General features: G+C 48.7%; 1 protein-coding gene across 1 annotated transcript in view; it reads right to left on the bottom strand.

Moving 5' to 3' along the window:
* Positions 1–15,568, bottom strand: part of LOC141201572 (uncharacterized) — a 935,513-nt gene that overhangs the window by 459,612 nt on the left and 460,333 nt on the right. The window lies entirely within an intron of this gene.

Here is a 15,568-nt window from a genome sequence, read left to right as displayed (position 1 = left end):
AGCTAGAGCCTTCCAGCAGCACTTCTGCCGTTCACACGGATACCCAGAGCAGGTGCTGACGGACCAAGGACCTGCCTTTGAAGCGGAAGTCTTCCAGGAGTTCTGCACTCTGTATGGCTGCCGGAAGATAAGAACAACACCCTATCATCCGCAAACCAATGGACTCTGTGAGAAAATGAACCAGGTGGTGGTAGACCTTCTGAAAACATTGCCCCTGGAAGAACGCAGTCTGTGGCCTGAGAAACTGCCTGATCTGGTGGACCTATACAACCACATCCCGGTAGGTTCTACCAACTGTACCCCGGCTTACCTAATGAGAGCAAGACCTGGTAAGCTTCCTGTTGATCTGGAGATGGGAGTCCTGACACCCGAGGACACTTCACCAGAAGCAGACTGGGACACAGAAAGGCAGCAGCAGTACCGGAAAGTACAGGAGAGCGTGGAGCGAAGTCTCTGTCAAGCTAGAGAAAGACAGGAGAAGACTTACAACCAGTATGCTCCCGCTGTTCCCCTGGTACCTGGAGAGCAGGTCTTGAAGAGGAAGAGACGGCTCCACAAGTTGGACGACCAGTGGGAGAAGGACCCGTACACCGTACTGCCCTCAAGCCATGAGAACCCGAAAGTCTGCACAATCAGTAAGGACGGAGGAGAAACCACAGCCATTGTATCCCGAGATCACCTGAAGAAGTGTCCGAACAGCTACGAAGCCCTGAAGAAGAACAAGAAAACCCTCGACCCGCAGAGGAAAGGGAGGAGATGGTTAGTACTGTACTCGGAGACTTCCCTCGGTCTTGGACTCAAGTCAATGGCGCTGTTGTGGTACCCGTCCTCACCTTCCTCCAACCAGCATCCCAAGTGCCTACGGAGAAACAGGTAGAGCTGGAAGAGCAGCCGGTCCAGGAGGCAGAAGACCCCACACAAGCAGACCAGGAGAATCGACCCTCTGCTTATAGTGAGCCTGCCGTACCCCTAGTGAGCCAAAGAGCCCGTAGACAGCTGCCCAGTTTACCTTTTACAGCTCCTACACCCCGTAGTTCAGGACCAGTCAGTCAGCTCCGTAGGTCCACTAGGGTCACTAGAGGCCAGTTGCCCGTACGTTGGAGGATCTAAGTGTTTAGACTGTTTTATTTGTATTTACCTGTTTATTGTTGCCTGTAAATAATTATGTATTTCTAGTTATTTCATAGGTGTCTTTTATGGATTATCCAGAATCCTTTGTATATATGTTTGGAGCGTAACCCAGGAAAGGACTAAGACTGTTAAAGACTCGGGGTAGGACAGACCCCTACCTGGTTACGGCTCCCTGTTCCTTGGTGAAATGGACACCCTTGTTTTCTTCAAAAAAAAAACTGCACCCAGTTGCGGACACGCCGCGACCATCCTAATGTGTTTTTCTTTATTGTGCTGTTTCTGTTTATACTTGTTATGTTTACAAAAATATGTTTAGTCCCGGAGTACTAAATTTTACTAGGGGGGAATGTGGCACCCCAGGGGTCTGGTTTCCACAGTAATACCAATATTACGTCTGAGAGCAGGTGGGAGGTCTCCTGGTCAGGAACCCTAAGCATACCACACCTCCTGCCCAGTCCTGGGAGGGGAAGAACTTCCCCTATTAAAACTGGGGCTGAGGCAGGGTTAGTGAGTAGAGTGGAGTGAGAGAACACAGACAGAGACACAGTCTGGTCTGTAGTGGAGCAGCTTTAGGGAAAGAAAGAGCAGGAGCTCTGTGGGAGCTGTGCTAAAAGAGGTCAGGGGCTGGAAGCTGTAGAGCTCGCCCTGATTGAAGAGTTCTGACCGGACCCGGAGTCCGAGGCTGTGGGGACTAATCCTTACCCAGCAGCAGAAACCGACCGGCAGGGGATTTCAGGTCCTCTGGCCAAGAAACCCGAAGGCACGGTCACACGCAAGGGACCAGCACCGCCGTAGTGGAGCGGAAGCTACCAGAAGGCCCCGAGTCACCGGCCATACGGGTGAGCACCACACGGTACACTCAGGGACGTGGGCTACTTTTACCCGCTTCTAGCAAGGTAGCCAGAAGAGTACGATTAGTTGGGGAGGCCTACAACTCCGCCTGGCCAGGGGAGATTCCATCTGCTCACGGACTGACCAGGCCCCGATCGCTAGCCAGTACTCCGGGAGGGTCTACCTTTGCCACCAGTAAAGACCCTGAACTACACCGCACCGTCTCTGAGTGTTTCATCATCCACGTCCGCTGCCCTGAGGCCATACCCCTCCCGTTGGGGGTTATACCATCCACGCTGCACAACCATACCACCGGCCTCAGCGGTCTGCCCTGCAGCGGCGGTCTCATAACTGCATTCAACGGGTGGCGTAGTCGAGCAATATAACATCTTATGCCAAGCACCGCCACTTAGTTTGACTCCCTGGGCACGGACCGGGTCACCGCCACGAGACTACTACCCCTATCAGATCCGGCTCCGGGTAGGCCCCCGCGTGCGCAACGCTACTCAGCACAGGCCCAGGGGCGCGTCACCAACACTGCTGGAACGGCACTGGTGTGGGAGGTAAGTATAGGGTTTTCCAATTTCATTCAAGAGACTGGCACTGGCCAAGTACGGACAACCCCTTTAAGTAAGGTAGGTTTCCACTGTGCAGATGCTACAAGTAGCCATAAACAACGATTACTGCAAGTGCCAATAAGTGCACGTGTCCAACAACACTGAGGCATTACCAACAAACATGTTCACTTATTCTCCCCTCCCCAAGAGGGTTTTGCCTTTGGGCATTTATGATTGCTGCACGGCAGTAAAGGGTCCCTCCAAGTTCAAAAGGGGTTGTCATATTAAAGTACATTTTAATCAACATACATTGGATTAATAAGTTCCACAATTGGATGTGTAAAAATATAATGTGTGGAGATAATCGTATACTGTGTAATGGCTGTCTGACTGTGCAGGAACCACAGCTCCTGGGCAGAGAATGAAGCAAAAGCAAGTATACAGACAGGACAGCATGGGATCGAGGCTGAGGCTATGTGCCCACGATGCAGAAATGCTGCATATTTTTTACGCTTCTCCCTGGCAGGAAAAACGCATGCGGATTTTACATGCGTTTTTCCCGCCAGGTAGAAGCGTTTGTGAAGCGTCTTTGCATGCGCATTTCTGCATGCGGGTTATCAAGTACTTTTCCAAGCGATTTTAGCATCACTTGGAAAAGTGCTTGACAACTTGTCCACCTTGTTGCAACGGGCATGGATTTATAGTAGTGTGACCAAGTTAGTTAAAAAAGAGAATAAGAATGGTGAAAAATAAAAAAAAATAAAGTTTATACTCTCCTTCCGATGTCTTCCCGGTGTTTTGTCTGCTCCGTCCAGTGTCTTGCACTGCTCGCGGTGGTGTGAAGGACCTGCGGTGACGTCATTGAGCCATGTGATGGGTCACATGACTCAGTGACGTCATGGCAGGTCCTTCACAACCACGCGAACATTGCAAGTCACTGGACGTAGCAGACAAAACACCGGGAAGACATCGGAAGGTGAGTATAAACTTTATTTTTTATTTTAAATTCTATTTTTTACAGTTTCTATGGTACCCAGGTGTGGATGAGAGTCTACTCTACTCCAGACCTGGGTACCATCCGCACATAGAAACGCATATAATCCGTGAGTACAAATGTACTGACACGGATTATATGCGTCTCAAAGCAAGTCAATAGCGGCGATTACGCCGCGCTTCCGCAAAATTAATGGACATGCTGCAGATTTTTGAGCGCAGCATAAACGCTGCGGAAAAAAACGCAGCATGGGCATTGAAAGTGCGTCTTGTCATTGGGGACCATGGGGGGCGGATTACCAAGCGTTTTTGAAGCGTTTATACTGCGGAAATTCCGCAGCATAAATGCTTGAAAAACACATTGTGGGCACACAGCCTTATTCTTTCTGTGAGGTAAAACATTTTACTGCCAGCGTTAAATCTGGTTTTCCAATACGTTATATTGTCTTTTCGCTGGAAAGACAATGAGGACCCCTGACGTAGGTGCAGGCTTACATATTTTGGTCAAAATATTAACTAATACCTTACATAATTTTCCATCCTTGCAGGATGCAGCCAGGCTTTTGTAGTGTTGGTGGAAACCATGTGTCTGTTCTTGTAGGGTGCACATATATAGTGCTCGGCAGACCGCCTGATCTAGCATCTTTTACAGAAAATAAGACAAGGTCTTATATCATTTTTTGCTCAAAAAGATGGGTTAGGGCTTATTTTCAGGGAATGTCTTCATTTATCCATATATAATAATCATGTCATATCACACACATTGCACATACACAAGAATATACACAGACACACACACTGCACATACATACCAGCCTGTCTCAGCTCCTCTAGACTTCCTCTGTTAAAAGACCTTTGGTGACATCAGGGTCATAGGACAGTGATTTCTCCAAAGGTCCTTAAGTAGTCTGAACCTTGGAATAGAAACGCTGAGGGCCTCAGAGTGGGAACCTAGAGAAATTGTCCAGTCTCCCCCCCTACATACCAGTCTATCTACTCTTCAGTTACTCTAGGCTCCCACAGTTCAAGAACCTTTGCTGACATTATGGTCACATGACTATGATGTCACCAAAGGTCCTTAAGCAGCCTTGGAATAGAAATGCTTAGAGCCCCAAAGAGAGTAGGGGCCCTGATAAATTGCCCAGTTGCTCCCCTCTCCTAACGCCAGCCCTGACTAACTAAGGTTTATTTTTGGAGTAGGGCCTATATGTCAAGCATCCTCCAAAAATCCTGTAAAATCATGCTAGGGCTCATTTTTGGGGAAATTCTGTAATAGCTTTGGCATCACTAATGTCCGAATGTTGGGGAGGGGTGAGTATATATACTGTGCTGTGGGGAGCGGTAGCGGTGGAGGAGCGGGGCACAGGAGGCAGCAGCCTACGCTGTCCCCGCTGCTAAAGAAAATGAATATTCACTGCTCCCCACGCCCATGGGGAACATTGAATATTCATGCTCCTTAATAGCAGCACACAGTGTAGCCGCAGCTGCTGCCAGAATCGCCTGTGCCCGCTGTTAAAGGGCATGAATATTTAACCTCTCTCCATGCCCATGGGCGTGGGGAGGGGGTGAATATTCATGCCCTTTAATAAGCGGGCACACGAGATAACCCGGCAGCAGCAGGAGCCGCAGCGCGGCTAAGCTGTGTGCCGGCTATGAAGGAGCATGAAGTCACTGATCCCCGCGCACACAGTCCCGGCGCGGGGAGCAGTGACTTCCGACAGCTGATCTCTCCTTGTGAGCCGCGCATGGCAGTGACGCCATGCGCGGCTCACATGGGGAGATCAGTGCGGGCAGACAGGCGTCAGCGCTGGAGGAGAGAAGAAAGGTGAGTAGGAGTGTTTATATATTTATTTTTTTATATGTTCAGCATGATGGGGATTACGGGGACCATGCATACTAGGATAAGGATGAGGGGGCCATACAAACCAGGATAAAGATGAGGGGGCCATACAAACCAGAATAAAGATGAGCGGGCCATACATACCAGGATAAAGATGATGGGGGCATATGTAACAGGATAAAGATGAGGGGGTCATACATAACAGGATAGGGATTAGGGGTGCCATGCATACCAGGATGGGGACTGCTGTGCCATGCATACCAGGATGGGGATTGCTGTGCCATGGATACAAGGACGGGGATGAGGGGTGCCATGCATACCAGGACAGGGATGAGGGGTGCCATGCATACCAGGACAGGGATGAGGGGTGCTATGCATACCAGGACAGAGATGAGGGGTGCCATGCATACCAGGACAGGGATGAGGGGTGCCATGCATACCAGGACAGGGATGAGGGGTGCCATGCATACCAGGACAGGGATGAGGGGTGCCATGCATACCAGGACAGGGATGAGGGGTGCCATGCATACCAGGACAGGGATGAGGGGTGCCATGCATACCAGGACAGGGATGAGGGGTGCCATGCATACCAGGACAGGGATGAGGGTTGCCATGCATACCAGGAAAGGGATGAGGGGTGCCATGCATGCCAGGACAGGGATGAGGGGTGCCATGCATACCAGGACAGGGATGATGGGTGCCATGCATACCAGGACAGGGATGAGGGGTGCCATGCATACCAAGACAGGAATGAGGGGTGCCATGCATACCAGGACAGGGATTAGGGGTGCCATGCACACCAGGAAAGGGATTAGGGGTGCCATGCACACCAGGAAAGGGATTAGGGGTGCCATGCACACCAGGATAGGGATTAGGGGTGCCATGCATACATACCAGGATGGGGGATATTGTCAGAATTGGGGGACATTACCCCTATACCAGTGTCAGAAGAAGACCTCCTCCCCCTTAAAAGTGCATCATGAACACGTTTTTTGCTTCAATTTTTTTTTTCTCCTCTAAAACCTAGGTGCGTCTTATGGTCTAAAAAAAAATGGTAGGTGTGAGATTGGTTATTTCATTAGTATTTTGCACCAGCTCTGTCTCCACCTGAGGGCTGATACATCCCGTAGTATATTAGTATTGCGACTAGGTATTGGCAAGTATGGCTGCCTCTTTTATAATGTATGTTTTATAGCAAAATTAATTGCATCATTCAAAACTACAACTCGTTCTGAAAAAAAAAAAAAATCCTCACATGGCTGAGTGCGTTTATTGTTATGATCTGCTACAAGCACTAAGGAAAGACAGGAGATCTGTCCCTACAATAGAACTAAGCTTAATCCCTACGATGTAACGGGGAACCTGATCCTGTGATCAGATCTGCTAAAGTCCTCAGCTAGTCTGTATGAAGACCTATAGATGTGAGGGAGGGATCCCTACAAGAACTAGGGACTGGGAGTAAGATGGACACCTCCTAACAGAAATTGTAGCAGAAAAGGACAAACAAAACAACATAGAAAATAGAGGTCAAGAGACCTAGCTAAACTGACGGCGTAAGGTAACAAAGCACCTGGCTAGATAAAGAGTTGAAATTACAATGAAGTCCAGCAAGGCCAGAAGGGCAGAGCAGGTTTAAATAGGCAAAAAAGGTCATGTGACCAGCAAACTAGAAAAAACCCAACAGGAGAGTTCTAACAGTACCCCCTCTTCTATGAGGATCCTCCGGATCCCCTAGGCCCAGGCTTATCAGGAAACCTCCTGTGAAATGCTCTGACAAGTCTGGAAGCAGAAACATCATCCGCCCTCACCCATGAGTTATCCTCGGGACCGAAACCCTTCCAAGGGATGAGATACTGCAAACTCCCTCTATACCGTCTAGAATTAAGGATGCGGGAAATTTCATATTCCCCGTCCTCCACCACCAGAGGAACAGTGGCAGTGGCGTCTCTATCAGATACATCAGCTTTTTTCAATAGAGAAACATGGAACACCGGATTAATCTTCCAGGAGGTGGGAATCTCCAACCTAACAGCAGATTGGTTAACTACCTGAAGCACCTTAAAGGGCACTACAAACTTGGGACCCAATTTTTTAGAAGGAATCCTCAACCGTAGATTCTTAGAGGACAACCAAACCATGTCACCAGCCGTAAACAAAACCTTTTGACGTTTCCTGTCAAAGTACCTCTTAGATTTTTTGTTAGCTTCCTGCAGATTACCACGCACATCCGTCCAAACTCTTTCCAAATCACCGGAAAAACTCTCCTCCTCAGGCACAGCCGATACCAATTTGGAGAATGACCCAAAAGACGGATGTCTCCTAGAACAACAAAAAAAAGGCGAACACCCAGCAGAAGAGGATGTATGGTTGTGAAGAGCAAATTCAGCAAGTGGCAGAAACTCAGACCACCCCTCTTGATTGTCTGCCACAAAACAATGCAAGAACTGCTCAACATCCTGGTTCTTCCTTTCTGTCTGGCCATTAGACTCAGGATGATATCCAGATGAAGATGACAAATGAACTCCCAACCTGTCACAAAAGGCACGCCAAAAACGAGCCACGAACTGAGGTCCCCTATCAGAAACAATGTCAGTAGGAAGGCCATGGAGTCTCACAATCTCCTTGACAAAGGCCTTAGCGAGTGTCTTAGCGCAGGGCAGTTTGATGAAGGGAACCAAGTGACACATCTTGCTAAAACGGTCCACGACCACCCATATGACCGTGAATCCCTCAGAGGGGGGAAGGTCAGTAATAAAGTCCATAGCCAGATGTGTCCAAGGTGCACTAGGAACCTCCAGAGGGCAAAGCAATCCCGCAGCAGGAGCATGTGAAGACTTAGATCTAGCACACACAGTACATTGACGCACCCACTTAATAACTTCCTTCTGCCATCCAGGCCATCAAAAACTGCGACCCACAAGTCTCTTGGTCTCAGAAATTCCTGGATGACCTGCCAACCGAGACTCATGACACTCAACAAACAAATCTCTCCTAAAGGTCCTAGGCACAAACAACCTCCCATGGGGAGTGTTAGATGGGGCATTCTCCTGTGCTTTAAGAATCTCATCTTCCAAAACGGAGTCCAATGCAGCAATCACAACACCTTCTTGTAAAATGCTCTCCTCCTCCTCAGCACCGACCATGGGAGACGAGCTGCGAGACAAAGCATCAGCTTTAACATTCTTGGTACCCGGGATGTAAGTAACAGAAAAATTAAACCGCGAGAAAAAAAGTGCCCCCCTAGCCTGACGGGCATTCAAGCGCTTGGCAGCATCAAGATAGATCAGATTTTTATGATCAGTGAAAACCTGAATGGGAAATTCAGCACCTTCCAAGAGATGACGCCAGTGTTCAAATGCGAGTTTAATAGCCAACAATTCCCGATTACCAATATCGTAATTAAGTTCAGTCTCAGAAAATTTTTTTGAAAAAAAAGCACAGGGATGTACTCCATCCTTGTTTTTCTGAGACAACACCGCACCAACCCCCACCGAAGAAGCATCAACCTCAACCAAAAACGGCTTAGTCACATCAGGCTGCATAAGGATGGGAGCAGAGCTGAACCTCTCCTTTAGAAACACAAAAGCTTCAATGGCCTCAGTAGTCCACTGAACCGCATTAGCACCTTTCCTGGTGAGATCGGTCAGTGGTTTTACAATAATAGAAACATTTTTAATGAATTTTCTGTATTAATTGGCGAAACCCAAAAACCTCTGTATCGATTTCAAACCAATAGGCCTAGGCAATTCCTGCACAGCTTGAACTTTCACCGGGTCCATCTCAAAGCCCTCGCTGGAGATAATGTAGCCCAAAAAACTAATTCTCTGTACAGCGAACTCACATTTCTCCAGCTTAGCAAAAAGCGAATTGTCAATTAATAACTGTAATACCTCACGTACGCTCCGCCAATGAGACTCCAGATCCGTTGAATAAATCAAAATGTCATCCAAATACACAACCAAATTTTTGCCGATCAAAGGTCTAAGGATGTCATTAATAAGATTCTGAAAAAATGCTGGTGCATTGGTAAGACCGAAAGGCATAACCAGATTATCAAAATGACCCACAGGAGTGTTAAAAGCAGTCTTCCATTCATCACCGTCCTTCATGCGCAACAAATTGTATGCCCCCCGGACATCAATTTTAGAGAACCACTTGGCCCCCACTAACTGGTTAAACAAATCAGGAATCAATGGCAGTGGGTAAGGATTGCGTACAGTAATTTTATTAATCTCACGAAAATCCAGACAAGGACGTAAACCGCCGTCCTTTTTTTTTAACAAAAAAAAATCCAACAGCCACAGGAGACTTGGAAGGCCTAATGTGACCGGCGGCCAAGCTCGTTTGTATGTATTCCTCCAAAGCCTTTCTCTCAGGAATAGTAAGATTAAATAAACGACTTTTAGGAAGAGTCGCTCCATGGACAAATTCAATGGTACAATCATAGTCTCTATGGGGAGGCAAAATTTGTGACTCATCCTCAGAAAAAACTCTCCAAAAATCCTAAATAGGTACAGGTAATTCCCATTTTTCCACCGCAGCAATACGTCCGTTACAACACTTGTCATAACACTTAGGGCTCCAGGACTTAATTTCATTGGTAGACCAATCCAGTACAGGATTGTACAATTTTAACCAGGGCAACCCCAAAACTACTGGACAAGGCAAATTATTTAATACTACCAAATCCAAATTCTCTTGGTGAACACCATTAATAGTGAGGGGAAATTCACAGACCTTGTGAGTAACACTCTTCAAGGGAGAGCCATCGACGGAAACCACAGCAATAGGGGATGACAAAGGTTTGGGTTTTAATTTAAGTTTTTCCAAGAATCCCCCCATCAATCACATTCAGAGTAGAACCACAATCCACAAATACCCGAAATTCAATTAATTCTTCCTGAGCAACGGTAGTAGCAGATAGGAATACCCGCTTAGTATTTAAACAGGCTATATGGGCGTAACTGACCTTTTTTTTTTTCTTTGTTCATACGAAGCACACAGTTCTTAATGAAATGATCAGATTTTCTGCAATAAAAGCACAAACCTTCAGAAAACCTGCGGTCTTTTTCCTGAGAGCGGGGTGCCATCGCCCCAATCTCCATCGGCTCTCCAATGTCAGTACAGACCCTCTCAAGACTGGGAGCTGACATGGCAGAGGTTTTACTCTCATTAACCCTTGCACGCAGTCTCCTGTCCACCCGTATAGCTAATTGCATTGCCTCCTGCAAGTTTCCAGGTGTGGGATAAGCAATCAGCAGATCCTTAACCCTTTCACCTAGCCCCGCAAGAAACAAACTTTTCAAAGCTGAATCGTTCCACCCCACCTGGGCAGACCACCGACGTAAGTGAGAACAATATTTTTCCACATTACCTGATCCCTGCCTCAAACGTCTCAATTCAGTCTCAGCTGATGAGACACGATCAGGATCATCATACAACAGACCCAAAGCAGAAAAAAAACTATCCACTGATCTAAAGCATGGATCACTAGGTTGGAGAGAAAAGGCCCATCCCTGAGGTTCTTTGCGCAAAAGTGACATTATGAACCCTATGCGCTGTGATTCATCACCAGAGGATCTGGGTCTCAAACGAAAATATAATAAACAAGCATTTTTAAAAGGAAAAAAAATCTTCTTGATCACCAAAATATAAATCAGGCAAACGTACCTTTGGCTCCACAAAATGTGCTCCAGAACAGCTACTCACGTGTTGTTGGAGCTCGGCCACCTCCAGAGAGAGTCCCTGCAGGCGTTGAGCCAAATCCTGAACCGACACCATGATGGAAATGGGAAGTCTTTCCTTAAGAGATATTTTTGGGCTGGACTTACTGTTATGATCTGCTACAAGCACTAAGGAAAGAAAGGAGATCTGTCCCTACAATAGAACTAAGCTTAACCCGCTACGTTGTAGCGAGGAACCTGATCCTGTGATCAGACCCGCTAAAGTCCTCAGCTAGTCTGTACGAAGACCTATAGATGTGAGGGAGGGATCCCTACAAGAACTAGGGACTGGGAGTAAGATGGACACCTCCTAACAGAAATTGTAGCAGAAAAGGACAAACAAAACAACATAGAAAATAGAGGTCAAGAGACCTAGCTAAACTGACGGAGTAAGGTAACAAAGCACCTGGCTAGATAAAGAGTTGAAATTACAATGAAGTCCAGCAAGGCCAGAAGGGCGGAGCAGGTTTAAATAGGCAAAAAAGGTCATGTGACAAGCAAACTAGAAAAAACCTAACAGGAGAGTTCTAACACTTATCAGTTATAATTCCCCCAGCGGCACTAAAAACACGCTCCGATAACACGCTAGCGGCAGGGAAGGCCAGGACCTCCAAGGCATACAGAGAAAGTTCATTCCAAGTGTTCAGCTTGGATACCCAATAATTAAAAGGCACAGAGGAATCACGGAGGACGCTGGTACGGTCGGCAAGGTACTCCCCCTCACCATCTTTTGAAACTTTCCACTCCTTGTGAGAGTACCCTGAGCCTCAGGGCCTGTAAATTGGGTGGGTCTCAGAAAACTGTCCCAGAACGTTGACAGTGTTCCCCTGCCTCTGCTGGATTGGAGTTGCGTCTCGCTCGCCTGTACGCCTTGGTTGGGCAACCAACTGTGACCTCTGCCGCTAGCGTGTTCAGATGGGAATTTTTTTTTTAACAGTTCTGCAGCAAGAGCCTTCTGGTACTGCCCCATTTTTGTAGACCTCTCCACCTCAGGAATAAGAGAGTGAAAGTTCTTCTTGTAGCGGGGGTCTAAAAGTGTCACCAACCAGTAATGACTGTCACCCAACATTTTGACAACGCGAGGGTCACGGTTAAGGCAGCGTAACATAAAGTCAGCCATGCGTGCCAGACTGGTAACGGGCAAGACTTCCGTGTGCTCACCAAGAACACGACTGACCATGCTCTCCTCCTCCTCCCCGTCCTCAGGCCACCCACGCTAAACCTATGATATGACAGTTGTACAGGTACTACAGTCTAAAGAACATGATACCAGCTCCTGTTTTTCTTCCTCCTCCTCCTCTCCCTCATGGTCCCCCAATGCACATTGGGATGAGATGAGGCTGGGCTGTGTGTAATCGCCCGCTACGGCTTCTTGATCCATCTCATCATACTCTGGCTGCAATGCCTCCTCTTTAATTCTCTGCAGAGTGCGTTGCAAAAGACAGACAAGTGGGATGCTGACGCTAATGATGGCGTCATCGCCACTCACCATCTTGGTGGACTCCTCAAAGATTGTCAGGATGGTACATATGTCAGACATCCAGGTCCACTCCTGAGGTCTTATGTGTGGAGTCTGACCTGAATATCGACGGCCTTGTTGCAGCTGGTACTCTACAACTGCTCTCTTCTGCTCACAAATCCTTTGCAACATGTGGAGGGTAGAGTTCCAACGTGTAGGGACATCACACACAAGTCGGTGTGACGGAAGCTGCAAACGCTGTTGCAACACAGCAAGGGCGGCGGAAGCTGTAGCCGACTTCTGAAAATGAGCTGACAGGCGGCGTACTTCGACGAGCAGATCTGGCAACTCGGGGTACGATTTAAGAAACCGCTGAACCACGAGCTTAAGCACATGACCCAGGCATGGTACGTGTGTGATCTCGCCTCAGAGCCGCCACCAGGTTACGGCCATTGTCACACACGACCATGCCTGGATGTAGGTTCAGCGGTCTCAGCCACAGATCTGCCTGCTCTTTCACAGCTGTCCACAACTGTGAGGTTTATCACCTAAGTTTATGAGTTTCAGCACAGCCTGTTGCTGCTTGGCGGAGGCAGTACGGCAGTGCTTCCAGCTTGTAACTGATGAGGTGATTAGTGTTGAGCCACCCCCGTAGTGTTCGAGTTCGGTTCGGTTCGTCGAACACCCGTGTGTTCGCCGAACTGTTCGTCGAACTGTTCGTCGAACACCTTCGAACACCGTTAAAACCAATGGCAGGCAAACAAAAACACATAGAAACACATAGAAAACACCTTCAAAGGTGTCCAAAGGCTGACAAACTGCTCAGAAGACATAACTAACACATGGAAAAGTGACAAGTACATATAGTCATGCGAAAATAAAAGAGGTGGAGGAGTAAAAGGAGGGGGAGACACAGATATAGGCATGTCATGCCCTTCTAAAATCCAAAAAGTGAGAAGCCGACACGGCCAGTCCGCTCCTGCCCGTGCCACCTCCGTGTCGCCGGGTTTGTGCCAGAGCCGCGGTGAACCCTGATGGCCAGCCCCCCTCTCCCAATACTGGTGCCTGTCCGCTGGTGGGTCGAGCGAGCCCCCCTGTGGTGGAGGCAGCTCTAAGCTTTTTAATTTAAATTGTCTCTCTAATTTGAATGAATACACTTTAAATCCATTTACAAGGATCTATTGGAGGGCAAGTCTCATGCCAGCAGCCGCGTAATTCCAGCTCCAGTAGCGTCCACTAAAGCTGCTGCAGTTAAAAAGCTTTTATAAGGATCGAGCTTGGCTGTCCACCGCAAGGCATCCTACTGCCAGTCCCAGCCCCTATGCCTTGGGGTGCCTCCTGATGCTCTTCACTAAGTATCCCATGGTCCCGAAGCATTTCCTTTGAAAAAATTAAGTGTCTAAACTACAGGTGGTGTAGCTTGCTTAACAGCCGGGATAATCCGCTGACTAGCAGACACTGCTACTAGGCACAAAGTATTTCCTGGGCTAGATGCAGTTAAAAATTTGTAATTAGATACTCTCGTTGGATGCTGAGAAAGCATTCCATAGAGTCTCCTGGCACGCCATATATGATTCTCTTAAAAAGCTTGGGGTAGGGGTCTAGGGGACCCTTTTATAGCCAAAATCACGGCCCTGTATCACAATACGTCACCTAGGCTGAAGATAAATGGAACTGTAGCACCCTGAGGGCTCGGTTGCTACAGACGTATTGCACCTCACCCAGAGGTGTGATATCTCACTCTCAGGTAAGGATGGAGTGTGGATCAGGACCCGACACCTGCATGCATTACACCACATTGCCGTGGGGCAGGGCGACCAATATGCCCCTGAGATGGGCACGACAGTCCCTGTCCCTGGCTGGAGTGGGGGGAGGGAACACTGAGGAAGGGGAACCCTGTAGTACAGGAGCAGGGAGGAAGCAGTTCCTGGGTGCATTGAGAAGGGAGTATAAAAGGTGGGCACCATCTTAGTTCAGTGCAGAGAAGTCTGAGCAGAAGTGGCAGGGAGCAGGGGCTCTGCATGAGCTCTGCTCCGGAGGCAGGCCTAGTAACAGAGGCCCAGGCCTGGAAGAGGGAGAAGGAAGGAAGAGGAGCGGAGAAGGCTCCAGGAACGAGGAATGAAGGGATCCCAGGGGTGCGGACGGGCGAGTCGCCACCGCACGCCCGAATCCACCTGCGTGGAGGGGTCAAGCCAAAGGGGGAGACCGGTCCCCGAACTAGTGGAGGCAGGAAACGACCCTCAGCTAGAAACCGGAGGCTCTGACATTTTATGTGGCGCAGCCCCTCGCTACACCCGCTAGGAAGGCACCACATAGGGTCAGGGAAACTGGCGCCAAGTTTACCAAGAGGAGGCCCGAGGCAGCCGGACAGAAGTGTTGGTAAGAAAGGCCAGACAAAGGACACACAAAGGGGGTCCTGTGAAGTGCTCCAAAGTTATCTGGGAGTTGTCTGAGCCCCTCACCTGGTGGGCACAGTACGACGTGGGCAGCCGTTACCTGCAGACGTGGTCTGGATAATAAGAACTGTGAGTAAAGGCCCTGAACTGCATCACTGACTCCGTGTCGTTACTGCTGCTGCCCTGCACCATCACCCCCATCTCCGCATACACTGCCCTGAGGCTATACTCCTCCCGTGGGGAGTTATGCTACGCTCTTCTGCACCCACAACACCAGCCTCAGCGGTCTGCCCTGTAGCGGCGGTTCACTCTGACCGCAATCCACGGGTGGCGTAGTCGTACATTTAAACATCAAAACCACATAAATAGTTCCGCCACTGGTTTGACCGCCCTGAGCCACGGAACCGGGTCGCCGCCACGAAGACTACAACCACCAGCATCCACCAAAAAGGGTCCGGCTCCGGGTGTCCCAAGGCCCAGGGGGTGCGTCAGAACATTTTCATCACCTTTCACAATCACCAATGGGACAAGGCAGGGATGTCCTCTGTCCCCTCTCTTATACATCCTAGTGACGGAGCACCTGCTCTCATCAATTCGCCATAACCCCAATATTAGGTGGATTGAGGTGGGAGGCACCG

Source organism: Phyllobates terribilis, unplaced genomic scaffold, assembly GCF_046119375.1.
Source record: "Phyllobates terribilis strain yellow unplaced genomic scaffold, ASM4611937v1 Scaffold_119__1_contigs__length_5224398, whole genome shotgun sequence".
NCBI classification, from domain to species: Eukaryota; Metazoa; Chordata; class Amphibia; order Anura; family Dendrobatidae; genus Phyllobates; species Phyllobates terribilis.
Note: the sequence above shows the minus strand (reverse complement) of the source record. Positions and strands in the feature narration are given on the sequence as shown.